Raw genomic sequence first — 10,101 nt, 5'->3', positions numbered from 1 at the left:
GTACTCCCTGAATTTATTAATTATGGCAGAATAATACCCTTAGAACATGGAGTACAAGCAAAAGATACTGTCCTAAAATACGATTAATACATGTAAATAACACCTCAATGGTGCAAGTACAAAGCATGTTTTAAAACAGTAGATTCCTACATAAAAGCTCTGGATTTGCTTTCTCTTGTCTGGATGGTTCTTTCTTCTCATATCACATGACTCTTTCCTCAAAATATCATCATTGATAATGACAAGCTATGTCATTGATACCCTTTATCTGTGTATCCAAACCATGCAAGAAAGGAGTGCACTTTTGTATATGTGTGTTTATATACCTATATCTATATCTATCTATGTCTATATCTATATATCTCCTATTTATCATTGAAGAGATGCTTAAGCACAACTCAAAATCACAAGGAAAAATAAATTGTATACTTTAAAATTTTAAAGTCTGGATTATAGAAATAATCACAAATATTGTTTACAAAGGTCATAAGCTTCATAAAATAAATAAAATTATTCATCTAATGAATTAACAAATAATGAGTGGGCAGAAAGTCATAATGTACTTTTGCATAGAAAAAAGAAAGGCCGAAGTGGGATTGAAGATCTGCTTCTAGCTCTGACTTTGGCCCTATGTGTACACTACGTGTACAAGTTGATACAATGGAAATCAAACAAACAAACAAACAAAATAAACAGGAAGGAATACAAAGGCATTGCAAGGAAAAACAAAAGAGATTCCATAAAAACGATGACTCTAGTTCTTCAAAGACATTCCCAAGAAAAGATACTAAGGAAGGTGGGTCTAAAATCACATCAAAGAACTTTGAGAAAAATGCAAGAAAATCTGGGGGAAAGGGTGTAAAGCAGTTCAAGAATAAGCAACAAAGGGACAAAGCACCTAAGAACAAATTCCAACAGGCAAATAAATTCAAGAAGAGAAAGTTCAAGTCAGACTGTCAAAGTGATGACTCAATACCCAAGAAACTCAAATGGGATGATTTCAAAAAGAAGAAAGAACTGAAGCAGAGCAGGGCAACTTAATGATAAAACCAATGATATTATTGCTCAGCCCAAACAGATCTGGAAGTTTTTTTGAGTTTTTTTTTTTTTGTTTGTTTTGTTTTTTTGTTTTTTTTTGAGAGATTTTTGCTATAAGGCCCATGTGCTCAGCAGAAAGACAGAGAGACAGAAAGTGAGAAATAGTGAGAAATCATCCCCTGGGGAGATGGCTATGCTGCAATCCCTTCTCCCCCATTCTCCTCTCAGGACCTTTGGCATGCATGCACACGCACCCAGTGTGAGATTAAGCCATCAGGTCTGGGACTCGAACCACGTTCGACTACATGGGAGTCCAGCGATGTAACCATTATGTCATCTGTTGGTCCCAGATCTGAAATATTTTAAGAAAGAAAGACTATAGGAACCAGCAGTTAGCGTAATGCTTATATTGCTGATCTCCCATGTAGTTGACCATAGTTCTAGTCCCGGACCCGGTGCCTTAAACCCATGCCGGGCATGTGTGTATGCATGCCCAAGATCCCAAGAGGAGAATGGAGGAGATGGGATTGTGCCGTGGTCATCCCCACTGGGGGGTGATTTCTCACTTTCTGTCTCTCTGTCTCTCTCTGTCTTCCTGGTGAGCATATGCACCCTATAACAAAAACCTCTCCAAAAAAAAGAAAGAAAGATTATGGCAAAAAAATAAATAAAAAAGAGTGAAGTTGATGAATGACTTACAGAAATTGATTCAAGGAAAAATTGAAACTATTGGATTTGCACATGATTCAGCTGGGGTGATTCAGTGTTACATTCAGTATGGTGATGAAGAACAGAGAAAACAAGCTTTCAAAGAATTCTGAGGTGATTTGGTTGAATTAAGTAAAGCCAAATACTCCAGAAATATTGTTAGGAAATTTCTCATGTATGCAAGTAAACCACAGATTGCAGGGATAATCAGAAGTTTTAAAGGCCATGTGTGGAAGATGCCGCAACACGCAGAAGCATCAGCCATCGTGGAGTATGCCTACAATGACAAAGCCATCCTGGAACAGAGGAACATGCTGACAGAGGAGCTCTATAAGAACGTCCCAGCTTTACACGTCAACAGATCACTCAACTCTGGACAAAGTGTTAGAGGCAAAGCCTGAAATATTAGAGATCATTATGGATGAAATGAAGCAGATTCAAACTCCGAGGGCCCAGAAGGAAGCTGTGACTAAGCACTCATTGGTGCATAGAGTATTCTTGGACTTTTTTATGTATGCACCCCCAAAACTCCCATCCGAGAAGTAGTGCTATACCTGGAACACACACACGATGGCGCCAGAATGGCCATGCACTGCCAGTGGCATGGTACACCTAAGGACAGGAAAGTAATTGCGAAAACAATGAAGACTTAAGTAGAAAGGATGACTAATGGCCAATACTCCCATTTGGTTTTATTGGCAGCATCCAACTGTATTGACGATGCTAAGGTTGTGAAACAGATAATCATGTCAGAAATGATCAGTTCTTTTTACCTAACATAGTAACTGACAAATACCGAAGGGAGATCCTGTTATATCTACTAAGACCCAGAGACCCTGCACAAACAGTCCAAATAATCGTTGAAGTTCTACAGAAAGGGGATGGAAATGCACACAGTAAGAAAGACACAGAAATCCACTGACGGGAGCTATTAGAGTCCATTTCTCCAGCTTTGTTAGGCTACCTGCAAGGACATGCCCAAGACATGGTGCTACATAAGCCTGCCTGTGTGTTGGTGGCCGACATTCTGGGATCTGCCACCGGGGACATCCAGCCTGCCATGGACGCCATCGCCAGCTTGGCAGCAGCAGAACCGTACCCCAGAGGCAGGATGGAGAGCTTCATGTTGCAGAACATCCTGCAGGACATCTAATACTGAAGTGGTTAATAGAACAAGATAAAAAGATGAAAGAAAATGGAAAGGAAGATTGTTTGACAAAAGCACTTGTAGAACACATGGGTATGAAGAACCTGAAGTCCTGGGCAAGTATAAACCAAGGTGCCGTTATTCTTTCTAGCCTGCTCCAGAGTCCTGACCAGGAAGGTGCAAAGTCAAAGCTAGACTGAAAAGCCTGATTCCCACATTGGAAATAAACAAAAATTCTAGCAAAGGAATAGAAACTCTGCTTGAAAAACTGACTGCATAGGTGGATATAACTATGAAGAAAGTGGGGCCAGCAGGTGGTGAAGACACTGGCCTTCCATATGAGACCATGGTTCGAGTCCTAGACTCAGTGGCTTGAAAATCATGCCAGGCACATTTGCATGGGTGTGTGCGTGTATGCATGTGTGCATGCATACCCAAAATTCCGAGAGAAGAAGGGAGGAGAGGGGATTGTGATGTGGTCATTCCCCCTGCGAGGGGTGATTTCTCACTTTCCCTCTCTCTTTCTCCATCTCTTCCCTGTGAGTGTACATCCTCGATGGTAAAAACCTAACAAAAAGAACAAGAAGGAATCATTCTTCCTCTTTTCTGTTCTTTTTTTGCCCAGAGCAAAAAAGAAGGGCTGGGGTCTACCTTTCTGGTAATTTGGATGCTCTGCATATACTTTTTTGAATATGTTTATATTCCTGTGTAATCTATTTATAAAGTTGTATCTACGAAGAAAAAAATGAAGAAAAAGAAAAACAGAAAAAGGAAGATTTTCTGCTCCAACTTCACCCTCCGGACTTCAAAATCTAGACAGGCCATCTACATACGAGTTATGATCTGCCCCTTTCAGAGAGTAGGGGAACTGAAGAGTTTCTGCTCCAAATTTACCCTCCAGACCCCAAAATCTAGACAGGTGGAGCCAGCTCTGTATTCCCTCTGTCTCTCTCTATGTAATATTTTTCTTTAATTTTTAAAGGAAAGTGTTTTTTCTTCCCCTTTTGATTTCTCCCTTATGTTACTAATTCTTACATTTCCTCCCTCCCACATAGTCCAATTACATCTGAATTGTGATCTGTCCCTTCACCTGCCCCTTTTGCATGCCCTACTTGGGTCACATGATTCCAGTTGTGCATTTGAATTTTGTTTTTCTTTTTTTTGGATTGTTTTTAACTTGTTTATTTTTTCCCTTTGTTTCTATTTCCTTTTCCTTTTTCTTTTTATCTTTTTCAATTTGCTGCTCAGCCCCACACACTGAGTGTCTACAACAGTGTAGGTGCACAGTAGCCAAACATCTGAATACTGCTAGTGTTAGAGCAATCGTCAATTCCCACTGAACCTACTGCACTAAGGGAGAAATTCCACTATCATAAAACTGAACTAAAGGGAACCAGCAGTTAGTGTAATGGCTATGTCACAGGACTCCCACGTAGTAGACCGTGGTTCAAGTCCCGGACCCGGTGGCTTAAAACTCAGGCCGGACACATGTGCATGCGGGCCCAAGATTCCGAGAGGAGAATGGAGGAGAAGGGATTGCAGTGTGACCATCCCCCCTGGGGGGTGATTTCTCGCTTTCTATCTCTATGTTTATCTCTGTCTGTCTGGCGAGCACACGCACCCTATAGTGAACATCTCTCAAAAAAAAAAAAAAAACACTGAACTAAAACTTTTTTCTGTGGATACTATGTTGCAAATCAACACAGAAGTGGAAAGTGGCAGGGAAAGACCTCATAGTAAATACCTCATAGTAAATGGAAGCACATGAGCCTAAAGTTGAAGAAACCTTCTCCAACGAATTAGCCAAAAGTGAATACACCACCAAATGACTGAAATTTAGGGAAGAGAGATTGCAAAGTGAGCAGCAGGGAAAAGAATGGAGCTGCAGAGCAAGCACAGCTCCTCTCCTCCCTCACACCTCTGAACTCTCAGTTGAACCCCTACAGCTCAGCCCAGGTGCACCTGTTCTCTAAATACTGGGAGGCCTTCCTAATATCAAGTTCCAGTGGCAAAATCACAGGTTGCTTGGTGAGATCAGGGAAATGGAACTGCAGAGAAATTGCAAATTCACCTTCTCCTGCATGTCTCTATGTAGATTTAACTCCAAGAAATTCGGAAGGGATGTTTAACCCATCAGATGACCAGAAATCACCGCAGAGGCAGAATCCAAGAAAGTATCTTTCCCCTAAGGAAAAAAAAAAAAGTAACTCCTCATTATCCATAGATGGTATAATGAAACTCGTGGAAATGTCAGATAATAAATTCAGAATATCATAGTGATGAAACTAACAGAGATGCAAGAGAAGAGAAATGACAAACTCCAGAAGATGCAAGAGAAACAGGCATTGAGTTCCAGGAGGTGAGAAAGTTCTTTCACAATTTGAAAGAGGAAATACATAGCCTGAAAAAGAATTGAACAGAACTATTAGAGATGAAGGCTGTAATATAGAACATCAGAACATCCCTTGAAAGTATTAGAAGCAGATAAGATCATGCAGAAGATCGAATCTCAGATGTAGAAGACAAACCTGTGACCTACAAAAATTCACCAAAAAGACTGAGAAAATAACCCCCAAAATGAGAATAACAAACTAGAAATACTAGATACCATTAAACTCACAAACATCCAGATAAAAGGTATCCCAGAAAGTGAAGAAACTTACAAAGGCACTGATAATCTATTCCATGAAATCCTGGAAGAAAACTTCCCAAACCTAAAGATACATTTAAATATCCAGACCCAAGAAATGCAAAGAACCCCAAATAGAATCAACCCAAGAAGATCTTATCCAAGGCACATCACAGCCAGATTGATCAAAACCACAGACAAGGACGAGATACAAAAGTTGACAAGAGAGAAATGACAAAGGATATCCCATCACTCTAACATCCAACCTCTCATCAGAAACAATGAAAGCAGGAAATAATGGGAAAATATATTAAAAGTGTTGCGTGAAAAACAAGTTCAACCAAGGATACTATACCTGGCAAGGTTATCCTTTATATGGGAAGAAAAGACAAAAACATTTTTAGATAAACAAAACCTGAAAGAATTTACCAACACCAGGCCAGCTCTCTAAGAAGTTCTAGAGGGAGTGCTACACCAGGAAAACTAAAGTCAGACATACAGAAACAAGAGTACAAAAAACAGACAAGAGAATGGTCAAGTTAATGATAGGGACAATTCCAGAAAGATCAATAATAACATTGAATGTTAAATTCCAGAATTTTAACAGAAAGATAGGACCACAGTAAGACAGCAGATTCAACAAAAGAGAGATTAATTACATGAGGTTGAACTGGTAAAACAGAATTTTATGACTTTTGACTAAAACATTACTAATTTTCTTCTATGCTTTGTTTTCTAGATTTAAGGAATTTTGTCTTCTTTTAAGCTGTTGATAGGTTCAGCAATTTGCTAATTTTTGGGGGAGAGAAGGAACTGAAACATAAATTCTTAAACCCTTCCTGACCCCTCTGAAATTGGAAAATATTTGGGACTATTCTTATTATGTGACAAAATGGTTATTTGCATAATTTCCGTAATATCTGTTATCTTGCATCAGGACAAAGAAAAAGAACTTTGTAAAGCTTACAAATCACCAAATCACTGGCTTTACCATGTCTTACCCTTTAAACATCCCTTTCCAATTTTGTTTTATCTTTGCTTTTCATGGATTTATTTCTTTATGCCTTTATGCACAGTATAATAAATAGTCTTATAAGAACTTACAGTGTAAATGAAAGTATTCTTTTCTATCTCTTCTTAATGAGCTGTGGTTACATATATTTTTATCTATCCCTAACTAGACGAATGATTGATACTCATGGATTATTTTCAGATTATATACATTCACAGTCTTCTATATGGAAATTACTAGTTCTCCTTCCATTGGCTATGTTAAGACTATCTTTGTTAATTTATGAGATTGTTTGTTACTTGATTTTTAATCAATATATTTTTCTTTATAACTGTATCTCACAGTAAAGAATGTCGTAGATAATTCAGTACTTACTTGAAGAATAACCACTGATGTGAATTTTGAAAGTTCACAACATAATGTTAAATGTTGAAGGTGGTGAATGTGTTTATATCCCTGTTTATTACATACCATATACATATTTATTTGCATAACAATGTTTATTTAATTCTACATTTGTTTACACTTTCTTATAAATATTTTTCATTATAACTTTTATGCAAATGACATTTTAAACTCGCATATATTTATCACTTTATTTGCTCACTAGTTTTTCAACTTCAGACTATTTTTTTTTTCCTTCTTGAAGATCATCCTTTTAAAGTTTAATCAGTCTTTCGATGGTAAAGTCTGCTTTTCATCTGAACGTGTCTTAATTTCAGTTTTGCTTGGTGCAGATTCTCAGCTGATAGTTTTTCTCAGAATTTGGAGGCTATTATTCTACTGTCTTTGTGGTAAACTGTAACATTGGAAAGTAGACTAAGTGCTTGATCATCTTCCCTTTATGGATGATCTTTTCTCTGATTGCTATAAAACACTTGTTAGGCATCCTGTTGTTTATCAAAATTGGGTATTGGCACAATTTTATTTAAATATGTATTTAGGATATACCGTACATCCTGAATTTATAAATTTGTGTTTCCAACAAATGTGAAAAGTTCTATTATCTCTTCAAATATTGCCTCTCCTCCACTCTGTTCTCTGCTCCTACTATTCCTAGTCTTTACATTAGTAGTTTTACACATCTATATCTCTTAACTTTCTACCTCATTTCTAGCTTCCAGTTCACTTGTCTCTTCAGCTGAGTCTACTATGACTGATATTCAACATGTCTGTGGATTTCTCATTTCTAGGAGTTTCCTTTGGTTCTTTTCAGATCTGCTTATGGTTTAGCCCCTCATGTTTATGTCTAGGATGAAACTTCAGAGCACTGATTTCTGTTGTGTTTTTTTTTTTTCATAAATTATTTGTCATGCTAATCATGCTATCTACTTTCAATTTGTTTCTAGTACTCTCATGCCATGATATAATATTATTGATCTTAATCTGTAAGAATCTTAGGGGCCTAAATTAAGAATGTTCTCCCTTGGATTCTGCTAGAAGCTGTAGAGTACTACAAACTAAGGTTCACGTAACAGTCTTCAACTATCCTAGCTAAGGCAGTACCTCGGATTCAGATTTTTCTCCTTGCTTTTAGTCCAAGGTATACTGCGTATGACAGTGCTTTGATTTGTATTTGCCATCAGGGCAATTGTGTCCCTTATATGCCCGATGTATCATTCATCATTCCCAAGTTAGTTAACATGTGTTCCTTTTTTTGTGGGGAGGAAAGACAGAGGTGTGATTCTTGGAGATTTCTCCTATTTCCTATGAGCCTTTTCAAAAATAGACTGTGCATAGGATATAGTTATGTTATATTATCTAGTTAAACATACTGCAGAAAGCAAAAGTCTTACTATATTAAAATATTTAGGATATACTACCCTGAGAAAACACAAATTGATTGTCATTTCTTATTGATCTAAACCTCTTTAGAAATATTTCCTGTCCCTTGATCAGAACAAAACACAGAGTACTTTGGAACTAAGTATGTATAAGAAGGATCCTACAGCAGCTAGCGTAATGGCTATGTCACTGGACTCCCACGTAGTCAACCGCAGTTCGCATCCTGGACCTGGTGGCTTAAGACTCACGCCAGGCACATGTGCGTGCATGCCTAAGATCTTGAGAGGAGAATGGAGAAGAAGGGATTGTGGCATGGCCATCCCCCCTGGGGGGTGATTTCTCTGTGTCTGTCTGGTAAGGGCATGCGCCCTATAGCAAAAACCTCTCCAAAAAAAAACAAAACAAACAAAGAAGGGTCCTACAGAATTAAATTATCCTACAGGTTTTGAACAACTTGGGAGAATTCTCTCCTGCTTCCCTGTTACTAAAATATTGAGTCAGTACTGTTCACATTTTCAACATCCTGATTAATATGTGATCCAGATCAACTACAGTAAGACTATGTTAATATCACATCATTTATAATCTTTTAAAAAATAGGTAATAATAACTGTGGCATGCAACTTCCATCTAGAGTTGAAACTTTATTTTTGGAACTCCAGGTCACCTATAATGTAAGAAGGGCTAAATAAGGCAGCTGATTTTTTTGTTTGTTTGTTTTAGTCAGAAACATGGTTAATAGCAGTAAACCTGGCTGCTCCTGTCTTAAATACAGATAGTTGTTTATATCACTATTATTCACAATTGTTGCTCAATGTTCTCTGGATGATCAGGAAGCTCTTTGTGCTTCACCCTAATCACTGAAATAATGAAAGTAGATATCCATAGCAAGAATAGCAATTGTAAATATTGTAATCACACCTGTTTTGCAGAACTTTCAGTATCACTGCACTTTTTATTAGTATTATTTAAACATTCAATCTTTATACACAATTTTGCTTCTAAAGAGATTTTACCATCCAGAATACACTGTATAGTGGCTTAATCATACATCTTATCATCAATAAAGAATTTTCCATTTCTTGTTTATATATATATATACATATATATATATATTTCCCCTCCCTCATTTCTTACTCTCTGCCATTTCCCACCCTCCTCTCATACTGTCTGTTATCTTCAGTTGCTTTTCAAACCTTTTTAAACTTTTAAAATATTTATTTATTGGGACCAGTTAGCATAATGGCTATGTCGCTGAATTCCCACGTAGTCGACCATGATTTGCGTCCCGGACCTGGTGGCTAAAACTCATGCCAGGCACGTGTGCATTTGTACCCAAGATCCTGAGAGGAGAATGGAGGAGAAGGGACTGTGGCATGTCCATTCCCCCTGGGGCGGGTGTTGATTTCTCGCTGTCTGTCTCTCGGTTTCTTTCTGTCTTTCTGGCAAGCATACACGCCCTATAGCAAAAACCTCTTAAAATGATTTATTTTACAATTAATCACTCTGTATTATTATAGCATGGCAAATGAATGAATGTTCCCATCCTGAGTACATCAAATATTGGGTCAATTAAAGATAGTACCATACAAGGGCATGTGTGCTCTCTAGAAAGACAGAGAGAGACAGAGAGACAAAAAATGAGGGGAACCAGCAGTTAGCGTAATGGCTATGTCGCTGGACTCCCACGTAGTCGACCGCGGTTCGTGTCCTGGACCCGGTGACTTAAAACTCACGCTGGGTGCGTGTGTGTGCGTGCCCAAGATCCCGAGAGGAGAATGA

At 38.1% G+C, this 10,101-nt stretch overlaps 1 pseudogene; it reads left to right on the top strand.

The window, feature by feature from the left end:
• The first annotated feature begins 660 nt into the window (after positions 1-660).
• Positions 661-3,173, top strand: LOC102501159 (pumilio homolog 3 pseudogene; annotated as a pseudogene).
• Positions 3,174-10,101: the final 6,928 nt, after the last annotated feature.

This window comes from Tupaia chinensis, unplaced genomic scaffold (assembly GCF_000334495.1).
Source record: "Tupaia chinensis unplaced genomic scaffold, TupChi_1.0 Scaffold000486_1, whole genome shotgun sequence".
In the NCBI taxonomy this organism is placed as follows: Eukaryota; Metazoa; Chordata; class Mammalia; order Scandentia; family Tupaiidae; genus Tupaia; species Tupaia belangeri.
The sequence above is the reverse complement of the archived record's forward strand: the minus strand, read 5'-3'. Positions and strand labels throughout refer to the sequence as shown.